Source organism: Apodemus sylvaticus, chromosome 9 (assembly GCF_947179515.1).
Source record: "Apodemus sylvaticus chromosome 9, mApoSyl1.1, whole genome shotgun sequence".
Taxonomy (NCBI): domain Eukaryota; kingdom Metazoa; phylum Chordata; class Mammalia; order Rodentia; family Muridae; genus Apodemus; species Apodemus sylvaticus.
This window is the reverse complement of record NC_067480.1, coordinates 71,682,685-71,701,987: the sequence shown is the minus strand read 5'-3', so window position 1 is coordinate 71,701,987 and position 19,303 is coordinate 71,682,685. Positions and strand designations below refer to the sequence as shown.

Here is a 19,303-nt window from a genome sequence, read left to right as displayed (position 1 = left end):
GGCAATTCGACAACATAAGGAGGTCAAAGGGATACAAATTGGAAAGGAAGAAGTCAAACTATCATTATTTGCAGATGTCATGATAGTCTACCTAAGTGACCCAAAAAACTCCACTAGAGAACTCCTACAGCTGATAAACAACTTCAGCAAAGTGGCAGGTTATAAAATCAACACAAGCAAATCAGTGGCCTTCCTATACTCAAAGGATAAGCAGGCTGAGAAAGAAATTAGGGAAATGACCCCCTTCACAATAGCCACAAACAGTATAAAGTATCTTGGGGTGACTCTTACCAAACATGTAAAAGATCTGTATGACAAGAACTTCAAGACTCTAAAGAAGGAAATGGAAGAAGACCTCAAAAAATGGGAAAACCTCACATGCTCATGGATCAGCAGAATCAATATAGTTAAAATGGCCATTTTGCCAAAAGCAATATACAGATTCAATACAATACCCCAACTCAGTTCTTCACAGAGTTAGAAAGAGCAATTATCAAATTCATCTGGAATAACAAAAAACCCAGGATAGCTTAAACTATTCTCAGCAACAAAAGAAATTCTGGGGGAATCAGTATCCCTGACCTCAAGCAGTACTACAGAGCAATAGTGTTAAAAACTGCATGGTATTGGTACAGTGACAGGCAGGCGGATCAATGGAACAGGATTGAAGATCCAGAAATGAACCCACACACCTATGGCCACTTGATCCTGGACAAAGGGGTTGAAAACATCCAATGGAAAAAAGATAGCGTTTTCAACAAATGGTGCTGGTTCAACTGGAGGTCAGCATGCAGAAGAATGAGAATTGATCCATCCTTGTCTCCTTGTACTAAGCTCAAATCCAAATGGATCAAGGACCTCCACATAAAGCTAGACACTCTGAAGCTAATAGAAAAGAAACTGGGGAAGACCCTTGAGGACATCGGTACAGGGAGAAAGTTTATGAACAGAACACCAATAGCGTATGCTCTAAGTGCAAGAATTGACAAATGAGACCTCATAAAATTACAAAGTTTCTGTAAGGCAAAGGACACCATCAAGAGGACAAATCGACAACCAACAAATTGGGAAAAGATCTTCACCAATCCTACATCAGATAGAGGGCTAATATCCAATATATATAAAGAACTCAAGAAGTTAGACTCCAGAAAACCAAACAACCCTATTAAAAATGGGGTACAGAGTTAAACAAAGAATTCTCACCTGAAGAACTTCGGATGGTAGAGAAGCATCTTAAAAAATGCTCAACTTCATTAGTCATTAGGGAAATGCAAATCAAAACAACCCTGAGATTTCACCTTACACCAGTCAGAATGGCTAAGATTAAAAATTCAGGAGACAGCAGGTGTTGGCGAGGATGTGGAGAAAGAGGAACACTCCTCCACTGCTGGTGGGGTTGCAAATTGGTACAACCACTCTGGAAATCAGTCTCGCGGTTCCTCAGAAAACTGGGCACCTCACTTCCAGAAGATCCTGCTATACCACTCCTGTGCATATACCCAGAGGATTCCCCACCATGTAATAAGGATACATGTTCTACTATGTTCATAGCAGCCCTATTTATAATTGCCAGAAGCTGGAAAGAACCCAGGTATCCCTCAACAGAAGAGTGGATGCAAAAAATGTATATATACAAAATGGAGTACTATTCAGCCATTAGAAACAATGAATTCATGAAATTCTTAGGCAAATGGATGGAGCTAGAGAACATCATACTAAGTGAGGTAACCCAGACTCAAAAGGTGAATCATGGTATGCACTCACTAATAAGTGGATATTAACCTAGAAAACTGGAATACCCAAAACATAATCCACACATCAAATGAGGTACAAGAAGAAAGGAGGAGTGACCCCTTGTTCTGGAAAGACTCAGTGAAGCAGTATTTGGCAAAACTAGAACGGGGAAGTGGGAAGGGGTGGGTGGGAGGACAGGGGGAGAGAAGGGGGCTCATGGGACTTTCGGGGAGTGGGGGGCTAGAAAAGGGGAAATCATTTGAAATGTAAATAAAAAATATATTGAATAAAAAAAACAACAACAAAATCATTAATATAAAAAATAAAATAAAATTAATTAAAAAAAGATACAATTGGCTTTTTCTATAACTGCTTATCCTGTGGGATTCTGTGGTATACTAGCAATATGCTTTATATTTGTGGTGGTTTGAATATGCTTGGACCAGGGAGTAGCTCTATTTGGAGGTGTGGTCTTGTTGGAGTAAGTTTGGCCTTGTTAAAGGAAGTGTGTCATTGTAGGAATGGGCTTTAAGATCCTCATCCTAGGTTCCTGGAAGCCAGTCTTCTCCTGTTTGCCTTTGGAACAAGATGTAGAACTCTCAGCTCCTCCTACACCATGCCTGCCTAGACACTGACATGCTCCTGCCTTGATGATAATGGACTGAACCTTTGAACCTGTAAGCTAGTCCCAATTAAATGTATTCCTTATACTAGGTCATAGCAGTAAAACCCTAACTAAGACAATATTGTAATTTGCAAAGATATGCAAGAACATTATCAGTTTTAATTTGTAAGAAATTGTAATTATTTCTAATAAGTGCATAATTACACATTCAGCCTGTAGTAATAATATTTAATAAATCCTGGTGTGGTGTTACTACCTGCTTCAATTGTGTATATTCCTGAATGAAACAAACACACAGCCTTTATATTGTAATATGCCTTAGGCAGTACAATAGCTGGGCAACTGCCTAAACTTCATGCTGTTAGATTCTACCTCACACCAATAATTCTGAGCTACTACTTGCTAATTTCTCGTTTTCTTGGCCTCTTTACATGGTGGCTCTGCTTCTCTGTCCTGTTCACTCCTCTGACATGGTGTTTCCCTTTTTCTCCTCCTTGCACTCCCCAGGCCAAGAATCTTAAATCCCACTTCTGTCTCCTCCTTAGTTAGTGGCCGCAGGCATCTTTATTCACCAATCAGAATTAACTGGGGACAGGTTATCAGAAGCTATGTGTAGATCCTTTCATGCAAACTGTTTTGGGGGACCCAATTAGCATTAGAACACAAGCAGATACATTTATTTCTCCCTTTGTCCAATTAAAAAGGCTCTTTTCTCTCAAATATACATTGAACACAATTATCCTAACTTAAAGAATTCACAATTAAAGGCGGTGGTGGCACACGCCTTTAATCCCAGCACTTGGGAGGCAGAGACAGGCGGATTTCTGAGTTTGAGGCCAGCCTGGTCTACAAAGTGAGTTCCAGGATAGTCAGGGCTACACAGAGAAACCTTGTCTCAAAAAAGCCAAAAAAAAAAAAAAAAAAAAAAAAAGAATTCATAATTCTACACCTCAATCATGTTTGAGTTCAACAGTTGTATCACTGTCTGAAAAACATCCTTTCAAATCTTGAACATCTTCCTAAATGTTAAGCAACTTAAGTTTAATTATGAGACTATAATTAATCTTCAGCCCTGTCAGAGATCTGAGAAGGAATTAAATATCACCTGAAATGTAGGAAGCACAAAGACATAGTTTCTAAAACTTATACAATTTGTGGGGATATCTGAAAATCTGGACAGTTGCTAATATTCCTTATAATGTTGGAGCATCTGTCTTCAGCCTTCTGGCCCAGAACCATCTGACAGGTCTTAAGTGAAGCAGGAATTATGAAGGACTAGCTCATCCCATCGCGGCAGAGCTTGGCAGCCAACTATCCTGCATCCATTTTTCCTTTCTGGGCAGTATTCTGTCTGCAGATGAAATCAGGGAATTTCTTGGTCAGTGGCTATCTTTCCACAATTGGAGCAACTCCACCTGTATGTAATGATGATCAATATCTTCTTTGAGGTGGGATGGAGGTACTGTCATGAGTAGGCATGCCTTTTAGTCAAAAGATCTATTAATAATGAAATGATTTTAAATGCTATATTCTGTGGTTCTTTGATGCTTTTGAAGACCGTCTATCTATACATAGCATAACTGAATTTTTAAAATTAGCTATTTACTATTTGAGTTATCTTTAACACACTTTATTGTAATTAAATTAGAATCTAATAGTACCATGAGTTTACTATCTGACCATTAACTTGCATTATTTAATCATCATAAACAGTTTGAAACAGCAGTTATTAAGAGGATTGGGTTATAAGCCTGGTATTCTTAAATGAGTTGCACAGGCACAATGTCTATCTAAGAGTAACAAAATTAAGTTTCAATTTTGTATCAACATAGAAAGATTTATACCAGTCAAAACAAACCTGTATCAATATATAAATTTTGTACCAAATATAAGAAAATATAATTTCAATTCTGCGTCAAAATATAAAGATTTCTACCAATGTAACATTATGGCTATAAAATGCTTTAAGAGTAAATTTAATAATCTATCTCCATATATCTAATTTCTTATAATATTACTCTACCCTCTTTTTTCTTTTCATTCTCCTTACCTTTACTAAGAAAGAAAGGATAGAGAAGAGGAAAGGAAAGACAGAAATCCCAAGTATAAGTTCTCTATTAGTTTCTTCTCTGTCCAAAATATGACCACTTCCAAATTATCCCTTAAAATGACAACCTATTTATAATTTATAAAATAACCATAACCAGGCATCCCTAACTCAAGGGATTAGGATAATGACTCTCCACAACTTCTTCCTGCTGAGTTGGGGTAAAGCATTCATTTCTGGGAGGCCAAAAAGGAAATAGGAAAAATGATTTTGTCAAAGGGAGGATTGATGGCATCATTTTCTGTCCAGTCTCTGCATGCGTAAAAAGTTCAGGGCTTAACTGAAGTCCTGACTGGAACCATACAAAAGGTTGGGTGAACCAAGGTCACTGGGAACCAGCAGCCACCCCTGAAACTGCTCTGGAAGCAGCTGTCTAGAAACAGCATCCAGGATCAGGCAGAGAGCTGGAACACCAGTACACCAGTCATCTCAGCATCCTCGAGGGTTAATCTTGTCACAGCTGCATCTTGGTTTTTCATTCTGCAATATGTGAATCTTACAACCAAAGTTTTAGTTCTATAAAGATATTTGTACGGATTGTGCAAGGTGCACAGATCAGTTAAGGATTAATTTTGCTCCTTGCTTGAGCACATGGAAGATAACTGTCTTCTTATGAGTTAGTTTGATCAATAACTGAATCTAATACGTCTTCATTCACGCCATATGAAGGATGGCATGATGAATTTTAAGGATTCTGTAACCAACAAGATTAATTGACTATGGTTAGCTGAAGTTTTGGCTACAGATACTTTTATGTCTAAGCCAGTCTTAGGGCTGTTCCCCTGTGGAGAGTTCAGCAGTCCATATTACCTGTTCTATTTGGTCTTCTTGAATTTTTCTGTCTTGTCTGTAGCCAAGGTCTACAAGGGGTCTTTCCCCATCATGTCTGACCCATATTACTTTGGAAGAAGTCCAAAGCTTTTTCTCCTTTCCTCTTACAATTATAGGGCCTCTCTCCCCAGATAGCGTGTTCTTGGTCTGGCGACCTGAATCGGCTGATTCCATTTTGCAGCCTCTTTTCTTTAAGCCTGATCTGATCTAACTTCTCTCTCAATTTTTTTTTTTCTGTTTTTTGGATTTTTTGGTTTTTTCGAGACAGGGTTTCTCTGTGTAGCCCTGGCTGTGCTGGAACTCATTCTGTAGACCAGGCTGGCCTCAAACTCAGAAATCTGCCTGCCTCTGCCTCCCAGAGTGCTGGGATCACAGGTGTGTGCCATCACCGCCCGGCATAACCGCTCTCTCAAAGGATTAGTGATGTCATTAATACCGCCAAACTCATAATCACCTTCATTCTGATAATTAAAACAACTCAAAACAATTAAAGTAATTTCAAACAATTATTATTATTGGTTGAAATAGGATTTCTCTCTATTTCTGCACCTGTTTCCTACATTTGAGACCAAAGGCCCAGATTTCTTTATTCTTTCATGTATACTTAAAAACACTTAATCACTATTATTTGTACAGAGCCATATTGGGGCAGTCACGCACATGGTTTGAGTTTGACATTGGTCAAGGACAATCCCTGACTTCGGGCGGGAATCTGCTGTTAGGACATAATAGGGAAGTAGGTTAAAGCAGGAATTTTTATCCTCAGGTGGAGAAGCTCAGTGAAGGTTAAGCTCATTGTTCCTCCAGGTCCAGGAATTCCTGAATTAAGCAGGTGACCCACCCAGCTGCCGGAGCAGTCTAGACAAGGACCTCCAAGAGAAGCTAGACAACTTCTACCAGAACTCAGCCCGGAGTCTGGGGGGAAGGGTTTGCCCAAACTGTTAAAAGGTCTGACCGCCATTAAAGTTTCCGGCCTTGATCAGTGAAATATTGTCTTGGCCCTTCTTTCTTTTTGCCCCTTCCCCATCTATCCCTTGGCTTCTGTTCCAGCAACCCTGTTTGTAATAGCTGCAGGCAGCTATGGAATATAACAATTATTTCTCCTTTCTATCCTTAAAACAATTAAAGCAAATTTTCTTCATTTCTCCAAGGAGATTAATATCTGTGGATATATAACTATATCCCCTTTCTCTTTATATAACTTGAGTTAACATCCTTTATTTAACTTTAATTAATTTCCCTTCTATTTTCTCTATGAGCCTATTTTCATGCTAATTTATGGATAAATGCCACATTAAGTTATCTCAGAATTCCCCCAGAGCCTGCATTCTAAGATTCTGGTTACTTGCAAAGCATTGACGACTTCTTCTTCTTCTTCTTCTTCTTCTTCTTCTTCTTCTTCTTCTTCTTCTTCTTCTTCTTCTTCTTCTTCTTCTTCTTTTGAGTTTTTGAGACACCGTTTCTCTGTGTAGCCCTGGCTGTCTTGGAATTCACTCTGTAGATCAGGCTGGCCTCGAACTCAGAAATCCGCCTGCCTCTGCCTCCCAAGTGCTGGGATCAAAGGTGTGCGCCACCACTGCCCGGCAAGCACTGACTTCTTAAATTTCCATTAATTTTCCTATTCCTATCTCACTAGGCTGCTCTCTCATAGCATGCCTTATCCCAGCAGGTTCTCTCAGTATCCGTGGCTTAAGCTCTGTAGTTTAGAAGTGAAAGGATAGAAAATAATACAGCCTAACTCTAACTCCGGCCTTCTAAGGAGCCCCAAACACTTCATATTCCAGAGCCCACTCTTTGTGCTCTTTGTTAGAAACTAGGTAAAAGGTCACATTCCAGAGCCTGCCCTTTATTAAGAGCTAGGCAAAAAGGCCTTGAATAGGTGATCCTGGCCCTGTAAGGTAACTGGAAATGAGCTAATTATCTGTTTACCTTGCTTCTGTAAACTGCTAACGCCATTACCCCCCAACTCAATATTTTTAGACCCCAGCAATGAGCTTAGCACTGAGTCACTGAGTAACTTGCCTTTCCGCCCTCAGCTTGAGACCTTTGGCCTCAAGAGATAGCTCACCCTGTCCCAGGAGCTAGCTCTTCTGATGACTGGCCCAATGTTTAACTCTAAAATGCCCCAAGGATGTTTGCTCCAGATAATCATTAACCTTCCTTAAGGCATAGACTATTGCCTGACTTGTTCGTTCTGTGCTTCCCGTCCCATGCATGATTGTCTTCCACCCCTTGCCTTGTGATTTTTCCCTTTAAATACCCCTGATTGAGTTGCTCAGGGTTCACAGTCCTCTAGCCCTGTGCGGTGTACGGTTGTGGAACCCAGAGCTCTGGAATAAAATCCTCTTGCTAATTGCATCAAGACGTTTCTCCTGAGTGATATGGGTGTCGCCTTCCGAGGCATGGGGTGCTGGGGTGCCCTCGGTTTTTGTGGGTCTTACGGAAGCATATGAGGAAGCCTCAGGCTGAATCCCTACTTTGCTGCCCAGTGTGACTGGATTGGCTTGGGTATGCAGCTGTGTTTTAGATTTAAGCCATGAACCCCAGGATTATGCATGCCAATTTAACATGAAAATTTTCCTAGTTCAGAATCTGTGTGGCTTGGGGAGGAACCATGTGACTCAGCTTGGCTAAGAAACTAATCCTTCTCGCCTCCTAATCTTTTAATTTTTTAAAAAAAATTTACACACGTATGTATGTGTGTGTGTATATATATATAATATCCAGTTGTTACCCCTCCTCCTGGTCCCCCCTCCCACAGTTCCTCATCCTGTTCCTCCTCCCCGTGTCTCCGAGAGGATGCGCCCCATCATCCCCAAGAGCTCCCCATTCCTGAGGCCTCAGGTCTCTCTAGGATGAGGCATTTCTTCTCCCACTGAGGCAGTCATTTACTGTATGTGTGCTGGGGGCCTGGGAACAGCTCATGTATGCTGCGCGTTGGTGGCTCAGTCTCTGGGAGCTCCAGGGTTCTGGGTTAGCTGAGCCTGCTGGTCTTCCTATGGGGTTGCCCTCCTCCTCAGCTTCTTCCATCCTTCACCTAATTAAATCACACCCTGAATTTACATTTGAGTTGATGCATAGCTCATAGCTGTGCATCCCAGAGGCCAGGCTTTCTGTTTTTTGAGTTGCTAATTTGCAGCTGAGTTAAATACTTCTGAGACTTCTGCAGCAGACAAGTTAATCCTGTTCTGCTTTTAACTCCTGACTTTTGCTTGTTATGCAGACAGGCTGTCTCTACCCTGGTTCCTCTGGATAGCAATGGAGGCCTATGAGGAACTACATTGTTTTGCTGACCCCACCTAGAGAGTCTTGGGCAAAACAACATTTTTAGCTTATCCAGGTGTGATTTAAGAGACAGTAGATACTTTTTACTCAGAGAGACACTCAGAGGAGGAATGAGTTAGTTAGCTCACCAAGCTGGGCCTAAGGGCAACAGCCAGTTAGTTCACCAGGCTGGGGGCTAGAGGCTGCTACTGGAGCTCATTGCCTGGGGCCTGCAGCAGCCCTGGACTGAGGCTAGGGACTACAGGGAACTGATTGCTGAGGGCCTCAAGAGGCCTAAGGTGGCCCCGGGCATGGCACAGAGAAGAGTGCAATGGGCAGACTAGGTGGAAGTACTCTTGGAAGACAGCGCAAGCCAGGCAGCTTCCCAAGCTCTACAATGCCACCATTTTCACTAGGAAACTAGGCATAGGAGCCATCCTTCCTCAGCTCCCAGGCCAGTGCCTGCATGCGCCCTGGACTTTGGGTAAACACCCTGTATTGCCCGAGAAAACCTAGTCTTTTACAGATGAATGTGATGCTTAATCTGAGATGTTAACTTAAATGGACTAAGAGATACCCAGAAATATATATTCAGATTCAAACTGCCTCCATGGTCATGTCAATTTGTCATTATGCCGGACCTGTGCCTTCCCGGACCAAAGAATCCTGGTTATCTCATGGCAGACTTTGGTCTGTAACAGGTAGGCCCTCTTAGAGGACAGCCATGCTAGGCTCCTGTCTGTAAGCACATTGTAGCATCAGTAATGGTGTCAGGCTTTGGTGCTCTCCACCCCTATGAGATGGATCCCCAGGTGGGCCAGTCACTGAGTTCCTTCAGTCTCGTCTCTATTTTTGTCTCTGAAGGTATTTTTTTTTTTTGGATTTGGTTTTCTCGAGACAGGGTTTCTCTGTGTAGCCCTGGCTGTCCTGGAACTCACTCTGTAGACCAGGCTGGCCTTGAACTCAGAAATCCACCTGCCTCTGCCTCCCAGAGTGCTGGAATTACAGGCGTGCACCACCACCGCCTGGCTCCTGAAGGTCTTTTAGACAGGAACAATTCTGGGTCAGAAATTCTGACAGCGGGTTGGTAATCCCATTCCCCCACTTGAGACCCTGCCTATCTACTGGAGGTGGACTCTTTGAGGTCTCTTTCTTTACTCTTTCAGCTATGGTCACCCCCATTGAGTCTCGAGAGTTTCTCACCTCCCAGGTCTGTAGTACTTTCTAGAGGGTCCCCTCACCTGCCACCCCCCAGTCTGCATATTTCCAGTCACTCTCCTGGCCCTCTAGGCTTCTCTCCTACCCCCCCCCCCCCATACCTGATCCTGTTCTACTTTTCTCTTTTCCCCTCCCACCCATGTCTTTCTCTCCTGCCACTCATGATTATTTTCTTCCTCCACTTCTAGGTGTGATTGAAGCATCCTCACTTTGGCCTTTCTGCTTGTTAAACTTCTTAAATTCTGTGGGTTGTTTCCTAGGTATTCTGTACCCTTTGGCTAATATCCACTTATTAGTGAGCTCATACCATGCATGTGCTTTTGTGTTCTAGTCGGGTTTCTATTCCTGCACAAACATCATGACCAAGAAGCAAGTTGGGGAGGAAAGGGTTTATTGAGCTTACACTTCCACGTTGCAGTTCATCACTAAAGGAAGTCAGGACTGGAACTCAAGCAGGTCAGGAAGCAGGAGCTGATGCAGAGGCCATGGAGGGATGTTTCTTACTGGCTTGCTTCCCCTGACTTGCTCAGCCTGCTCTCTTATAGAACCCAAGAGCACCAGCCCAAAGGTGGAACCACCCACAAGGGGCCCTCCCCCCTTGATCACTAATTGAGAAAAGGCCCCACAGCTGGATCTCATGGAGGCACTTCCCCAACTGAAAGTATCTCTGTTTATTTTCTGTTTCAATGACCTGTCCATTGGTGAGATTTGGATGTTGAAGTTTCCCACTATTATTATATGAGGTTCAATGTGTGTTTTGAGCTTTATAAAAGTTTCTTTTATGAATGTGGGTGCCCTTGCATTTAGGTAACAGATATTTACAATTGAGACTTTATCTTGGTCTATATTTCCTTTGATAAGTATGAAGTGTCCTTCCCAGGGTCTTTTGATAACTTTTGGTTGAAAGTCTATTCTATTAGATATAAGGATGGAAACTCATGTTTGTTTCTTGGCACCATTTCCTTGGAAGACTTTTTTTTTTTTTAACAGACTTTTACTCTGAGGTAGTGTCTGTGTTTGTTATTGAGGTGTGTTTCTTGAATGCAGCAAAATGCTGGATCCTGTTTGTGTATTCTGTCTGTTAGTTTATACCGTTTTATCAGGGGAATTGAATTCATTGATGTTGAGAGATATTCAAGACAGATGATTGTTAGTTCCTCTTCTGTTTATTGTTGGAGGTGGAATTATGTGTTTGTTATTCTCTCCTTTTTGGTTTGTTGTGACATGATTAATCTCTTGTTTTCCTTGGTGTTGATACCCTGGTTGTGTTGGGGTTTTTCTTCCAGAACCCTCTATGAGGCTGGATTGGTTGATAGATATTGTTTACATTTGGTTTTGTCATGAACTATTTTGGTTTCTCTGTATATTATAATTGAGAGTTTTGTTTCGTATAGTAACCTGGGCTGATATTTGTGTTCTCTTAGGGCCTGCATGACCTCTGACAAGGCTCTACTGACCTTCTGTTGAGAAGTCTGGTGTAATTCTGATAGGACTGCCTTTATATGTTACTTGGCATTTTCCCTTTTAGTTTTTAATATTCTTTCTTTGTTCTGTGCATTTAGTGTTTTGGTTATTATATGACAAGTGGGGTGTTCTATAGGCTTCTTACACATTTATGGCTATCTCTTTCTTTAGGTTGGGGAAGTTTTCTTCTATGATTTTGTTGAAGATATTTTCTGGTTCTTTGATCTGGAAATCTCTGCTCTCCTCTATTTCTATTATCCTTGGGTTTGATCTTTTCATAGTGTCCTGGATTTCCTGGATGTTTTGGGTAGTAGGTTTTTTTTTTTTTGTTTGTTTGTTTTTTTTTTTTTTTTTTTTTGTCCTTTGAAAAAGTCAATTTCTATTTCCATAAATAGTAAATGCCAGTAAATTGAGATTTTACATATTTCTACAAAACCTGAAAGAAACCCTATGCTTCCTTTCTAATTCCCAGCCATGGTCCTTGGGGACATCTGCTTTGAGATTCATGATGCAGCTGGTGTTTATAGATAAATGCATTTCTTTTTTTCCTTTTTTTCCTTTTTATTTTCTTTTTCTTTCTTTCTTTTTTCTTTTTTTTTTTTTTTTTTTTTTTTTTTTTTTGGTTTTTTTGAGACAGGGTTTCTCTGTATAGCCCTGGCTGTCCACTCTATAGACCAGGCTGGCCTCGAACTCAGAAATCCTCCTGCCTCTGCCTCCCAAGTGCTGGGACTAAAGGCGTGTGCCACCACCGCCCGGCTAATTTTTCTTTTCTTTATTTGAAAAAGGAAGTAAAAACATTTTGTGATAGAATTGAAGATTTATGTGGAAAATATTTCTGATAAAATTGTAGCAAAATATAAAATAACGTTAAAATTGAAGATTATGGAAAATTAGATTAAATAGTAGGCATAAAAATATTTCTAAGTTGATTGGAAGTGGAGCTATAAACATTTTCTGATAAAACTGAAGATTTACAAGGAAAATATTTGTGACAAAATTCAAGAAATATATAGAAAACACATTAAAATGTACTATTTCATGGAAAATTATATAGATAAAATGGTTGTCATAGAATATTTCTAAGATGACTGAAAGTGGAATTGTAAACATTTTCTGATAAAATTGAAAATTTACATGGAAAGCATTTCTGATAAAATTCAAGAAATAAATAGAAAAACACATTAAAATTTACTATTTCATGGAAAATTATATTGATAAAATGGTAGGCATAAAATATTTCTAAGACGATTGAATTATAAACATTTTCTGATAAATTGAAGATTTACATGGAAAGTATTTCTGATAAAATTGAAGAAATATATAGAAAAACATGTTAAAATTGAAGATTATCATGGAAAATTATACCGATAAAATGGTAGGCATAAAATATTTCTAAGTTAATTGAAAGTGGAATTTTAAACATTTTCTGATAAAATTGAAGATTTACATAGAAAAATCTCTGATAAAGTTGAAGAAATATATAGAAAAACATGTTAAGATCGACTATTTCATGGGAAATTATACAGATAAAATGGTAGGCATAAAAATATTTCTAAGTTGATTGAAAGTGGAATTACAAACCTTTTCTGATAAAATTGAAGATTTACATAAAAATATTCTTAGTCTATGCCTTTTTTATTGGGGAATTGAGTCCATTGAGGTTAAGAGATATTAAGGAATAGTGATTGTTGCTTCCTGTTATTTTTGATGTTATTTTTATCTTTGTGTGGTTACTTTCTTTTGGGTTTGTTGGAAGAAGATTACTTTCTTGCTTTTTCTAGGGTGTAGTTTCCCTCTTTGTGTTGGCATTTTCCATCTATTATCCTTTGTAGGGCTGGATTTGTGGAAAGATATTGTGTAAATTTGGTTTTATCATGGAATATCTTGGTTTCTTCATCTATGGTGATTGAGAGTTTTGCTGGGTATAGTAGTCTTGGCTGGCATTTGTGTTCTCTTAGGATCTGCATGAGATCTGCCCAGGATCTTCTAGTTTCTGGTGAGAAGTCTGGTGTAATTCTGATAGGTCTGCCTTGACATAAGTTACTTGACTTTTTTCCCTTACTGCTTTTAATATTCTTTTTTTGTTTAGTGCATTTGGTGTTTTGATTATTATGTGACAGGAGGGCTTTCTGTTCTGGTCCAGTCTGCTTGGAGTTCTGTAGGCTTCTTGTATATTCATGGGCATCTCTCTCTTTAGGTTAGGGAAGTTTTCTTCCATAATTTTGTTGAAGATATTTGCTGGACCTTTAAGTTATAAATCTTCACTCTCATCAATGCCTATAATCCTTAGGTTTGGCTTTCTCATTGTATCCTGGATTTCCTGGATGTTTTGGGTTACAAGCTTTTTGCATTTTGCAGTTTTTTGACTGTTGAGTCCGTGGTTTCTATGGTATCTTCAGCACTGGAGATTCTCTCTTCTTTCTCTTGTATTATGTTATTGATGTTTGCATCCATGACTCCTGATTTCTTTACAAGGTTTTTTATCTCTAGAGTTGTCTCCCTTTGTTATTTCTTCATTGTTTCTACTTCCATTTTTAGATCCTGGATAGTTTTGTTCAGTTCCTTCACTTGTTTGTGTTTTCCTGTAATTCTTTAAGGGATTTTTGTGTTTCCTTTTTAAGGGCTTCTACCTGTTGACCCATGTTCTCCTGTATTTCTTTTTTATTTTTGGATAAGATAGTATAATTTCCTGCTTTTAATATACAGATACTTTATACTTGACAGTCCACATATAGTCAGATAGGCTTATAGAAGAATTTCACATATCAAATACAGACGCTGTTTGTGCATTTTATGATTTGGTTAGTCTTCAAATGTTTAGGCTTTGGAGCTGCTAATGACACTAAATTCAATGCCATGTTGGTTGAGTCTGTCAGTCAACTTTGTTCTGGAGAAAGCCGCCCCAGATGTAAAGACACCGCCCCCTTTTGGAATGCCAAAGGCATCATTCAGGAACGTCATGGCAGCCTGAACCATGGTTATATGAGTAGCCATGTAGCCAGCTTCTAGTCCCTTCACTTGAGTACAGATTCTGATATTTGGTTTGTTCTTTTCAACACTAACGCCATGGCTGTATCCTTGACCAAAGAATGTCATTGTAAATGGTGACTCCTCCATCTGTTTTTGTGTTGGACCTTGTTTTGAAAAATAGCCAAAGGAAAATTTCTTTATAAAAAGAGAATTTTACAAGAAGTTGTTTTCCAATGCTAAACTTCACAAAGAATAAAAAGAAAAGTCCGGCATATATCAGCTTAATCACGGAGGTGATGCCTCCCACCATTATGTAAGCAGCATACTGAACTGGTGAGTCCTCTAAATTTTCATGTAAGTAACGCTGAGTCCTTTTCACAGCAGACATATCAGATCCCCCAAAAAAGGAATGGAATATGAGTTCAGCTCTCTACAATAGCTAACTGGCCACCTTCTTTTCAACTTTGAACCAACAATTGGGACAGGTTTCAGACATGATACACTCCGTAGTTTTCTTGAACTACCCTTATCACCAAAACCGTAAATCGCTGACTTCCAGGTTCCATCCTGAATACACAACCCCTCAAGTTGTCAGGAAGCTTTCCACAGCAGTCAAAGTACCGTTCATCTGCTTTCTGGTGTATAGCACTCCTAGATCTGCTGGGATGGAGATCTAGGCCACTGCTTCCAATTATGTAAACACTCTTCCCTGCAGCCTTCTCATGATACTTCACATGCATTAATTCCAGAAACTGAGGTTTCCCACAGATGTCAATAAAACTTGTTCCATTTTCAATGCATGCTTTTACTACAAGTTCTCCATAAAATCAATATGGTCCTACGCAGTTGAGGACAAGAGTTGCCTGTTTAGTCACTTCATCAAGTGAGGCTGGATTATTGATATCACAGATTATTACTCCAACTTTAGATGATAGTGTTGCTCTTCCCAGCTTCGCGGAAGCCTTCTCCAGCACTTGCTGCAGCTTCTCCTTGGAGTGGCCTGTCACAGCCCAGGGCAGGCGGGAGCTCTGCTCCGAGGCTATCTGCTCCTGGGCCACCTCTCTGTCAGGAACTGGCCAGTGAAGCCAGAGGCCCCGAACACCACCAGCTGGAAAGGCCTCTGCTCCATGTCGCCACGACGAGTCCACAGCGAGCTGCAGCAGGGCTGGCTGAGTCCACTGCGCCTGCGCCTCAGGCTCTGTATTTCTTTAAGGGAGTTATTTATGTCCTTCTTGAAGTCCTCTATCAGCATCATGAGATATGATTTTAAATCCAACTCTTGCTTTTCCTGTGTGTTGGGGAAGAGAACTGGGTTGTGATGTTACCGAGTAGCCTTGATTTCTGTTGGTAGGTTCTTGTCCTTGCCTTTTGCCATCTGGTTATCTCTGGTGCTAGTTGGTCTTGCTGTCTCTGGCTGGAGCTTGTCCCTCCTGTGGGCCTGTAAGCCCGTGTCTGTACTCCTGGGAGACCAACTCTCTTCTGTCAGGGTTTGTGCACAGAAGGCTGTGGAGCTGCCTGGCTCCCTGGTATAAATGGCGCCTGGAAGGCTCCTCTCACAGTTGCTCCACTGATTGAATGTATGCCTTGTGTGCTCCTAGCTGTTCCTATCCAGAGAGATATTGGAGAGAAGGTGGAGATCTCACCTCCATGCTCAGAAGTGGAGGAACTGCTGGGAGATCACTCTCTCTTGGCAGGCTGCACAAAAAAAGGCTGTGGCACCACATGGTTCCCTGGTGTGCAAATGGCGGCCAGAAGACTCCTGTCCCAGCAGCTCCACTGACCGATCATATGCCCCGTGAGCTCCTAGCTGTTCCCCTCCAGTGAGAATGTGGAGATCTCACCTCTATTATCAGAAGTGAAAGCACTGCTTGGAGATCACTCTCTCCTGGTGGGCCATGCACAGAAGGCTGTGGAGCCGCCTGGCTCCCTGGTACAAATGGCGGAATGGGTAGTAGTTTTTTATGTTTTTAATTTTCTTTGACAGTTGTGTCAATATCTTCTAAGGTATCTTCTACACTAAAGATTCTCTTTTTTATCTCTTGTATTCTGTTGTTGATGCTTACATCTGTAATTCCAAACCTCTTTCCTAGGTTTTTCATTTCAGGGATAGCCTCCCTTGTGTTTTCTTTATTGTTTCTACTTCCACTTTTAGGTCTTGGACCACTTTGTTTAAATACTTTACCTGCTTGATTGTGTTTTCCTGTATTTCTTTCAGTGAGTTATTTATATTCTCCTTAAAGGACTCTATTATCTTCATGAGATAGGATTTTAGGTCAGCTTCTGGATTTTCAGGTGAGTTGGTGTATCTAGGGCTTGCTGTGGTGGGACAACTGGGTTCTAATGATTTCAAAGTATATTGGCTTCTGTTGCTTATGGTCTTGGGATTGACTCTTCACATCTGGTTATCTCTGGCATTAGCTGGTCTGGGTGTCTCTGTTAGGATCATGCCTCCTGTGTTCCTGTGTGTCCTAGGAGGCCTGTGGCCCTGCCTGTAGCAGACCTCCTATGAGGCCTTCAGACTTTGGGGTCTTCAGAGGAGCATTCAAGCTGTTATTCTGTGTGATGGTTTGTAAATGCTTGACCCAGGTAGTGGCAGGATTAGAAGCTGCAACCCTGTAGATATGTCACTGTGGGTGTCGGTTATAAGTTTCTCATCCTAGCTGCCTGGAAGTGAGTATTCTGCTAGCAGCCTTCAGATGACGATGTAGAACTGTCAGCTTCTCCAGCACCATGCATGCCTGGATGCTGCCATGTTCCTACTTTGATGATGATAGACTGACTCTGTAAGCCAGCTCCAATTAAATGTTGTCTTTATAAGAGTTGCCTTGGTCATGGTGTCTGTTCAAAGCAGTAAAACTCTAACTAAGACCCTGCATGTAGCTGTTCTCTTGGGAGACCTTCTGACTTTGTGGTCTTCAGAAGAACAGACAAGCTGGTGATCTGCCTGGGAAGAAGGTGCAGGGCAGAAGGTTTCAATTATTTTTTAAAGTGAGTTTTTGCTTGACATTAAGCACCGTCTGTAGTAATATATTTTTTAATAATTCCCTGTATGGGGTTACTACCTGCTTCAATGGTTTGTGTTCCTGAATGAAAGACATACAATCATGGGTTGGAGAAGTGACTCAGTGGTTAAGAGAACTGACTTCTGAGTTTAATTCGCAGAAGCCATATGGTGGCTCACAACCATGTGTAATGGGATCTGATGCCCTCTTCTGAAGAGAGCAAAAGTGTATCACAAACATAAAATAAATAAGTAAATCTTTTTTTTTAAAAAGAAAGATACACACTCTGCCTTTATATTTCAATAAGCCTTAAGCAGCACAATAGCAGGGCCTAAACTCCATGCTGTTAGAATCCACCTCCCACTGATGATTCCAAGTCATTACTTTCTGTGTTCCGTCTTGGCCGCTCTTGACCCAGTTGAGCAGCCCTCTGGGCCTCCTTTTCTTGGCTCCTCTACATGATGGTTCTGTTCCTGTGTCCTGCATACTGCACCCCCCCCCCCATTTCTCCCTTTTTCTCCTCTTCCAGGTCCCCAGGCTGTGAATCCTAAATCCTACTTCTGTCTCTCCTCTCCAGTTATTGGCTGTTGGCACTTTTATTTACCAATCCGAATTACCTGGGGGTGGGGGTAGTTTCCCAGAAGCTACATGCAGACCCTCTCATATAAACTTTTTGGGGTATCCAATTAGCATTAGAAGACCAGCAGCTACATCATCCTTTTCAGAGCTTAAAGCAGTTGCCTATTGAAACCCTGAGTATGTTAATGGTATGGCATATATACTGTTGTTTTCTAAATTCTGCAAAATGAAAAACGCCCATCTGCCAGATGTCATTTCTTTGGTATCCCTAGGGTTACTACTAGCATTCAGCAGAGTTTGATTGTGTTGGGAACACATAGGACATTTTAAAAATTATTTCTTGGGCTTGTTGCCAAATGAGAGATTTTTTTCTTTAAATATTTCCTATTAATATAATATTTTCATGAAAAATTGAGAGTTAAAATACATTTCCTATTGATAATTGATCAACTTTGAGCTAATGGACCTGGCAAACCTTTATGAGGCCAAATATGAGTAATATATAATGGATAATTTTAACTCTAATGGCTTGTTGCAACTGTATAAATGACAAAGTTAACTCTGAATTATCAGGTACAAATTTAGCAGTCTCCATATGCAAAACAACTCTTTCTACATATAAGGAATCAGTAATTATGTTAATAAATTTAAGATAATCTAATAATACCATAAGGATTACATACAATTCTGACTATTTTGTGGACTGATTTTATTACCCAAATAATTAAGTGAATCTCCTCTTTGTATTTTTTTTTTCTGGAGAAATCTGTAACTTCCAACATGGCAGAATTCTTTGTGATACCTTAAATATATTTTCTAAAACATCTTTGTCAGAATCAGCCAACAGAATGTCATCCATATAATGATAAATGATAAACTGAGGGAATTGCTTACATATTATTTCTAATGGTTGTTGTGCAAAATACTGTCATAAAGTTGGCCTATTTAACATTCCCTGTGGAAATATCTTCCAGTGGTGTCTCTTTAGTGGATGACTATTATTCAAAGTAGGTGCTGAGAATGAAATCCTTTCCCTGTCTTTCTCATGCAAGGGTATTGAGAGAAAACAATCTTTCAAGTCAATTATTATTATAGGCCATGATTTTGGTAACAAAGATGGTAAAGGAAGTCCAGGCTATAAAGGACCCATTGGTTGAATTACCTTGTTAATTGTTCTTAAATCCGTTATCATGCTCCATTTACCTGGCTTCTTTTTTAACAACAAATACAGGGGAATTCCATGGCCTGGTAAACTCTTCTATATGTTGAGCCTCCATCTGTTCTTGTACCAGTTGTTCAAGTGCCTGTAATATTTCTTTTGTTATACTTCTCTTGCCACAAACCTTGATTCTATAACCATTTTAAGGGCAAGGCTGTTGGTATGTCAGCAGTGTCCCCTTTTGTAAATTTGGAAACTCAATCCCTGTGCTGTCCTGTTTTGGGAAAATGGGCACAGCTTATGGTTGCTCTTAATTACCTGTATCAGTACCTTTTCCAAAGCTTCGGCCA

At 40.4% G+C, this 19,303-nt stretch overlaps 1 protein-coding gene and 1 pseudogene across 4 annotated transcripts in view; one reads left to right on the top strand and one right to left on the bottom strand.

Moving 5' to 3' along the window:
• LOC127693051 (zinc finger protein 501-like) overlaps positions 1–19,303 on the top strand; it is a 66,704-nt gene that overhangs the window by 26,225 nt on the left and 21,176 nt on the right. The window lies entirely within an intron of this gene.
• Positions 13,953–15,342, bottom strand: LOC127692736 (saccharopine dehydrogenase-like oxidoreductase; annotated as a pseudogene).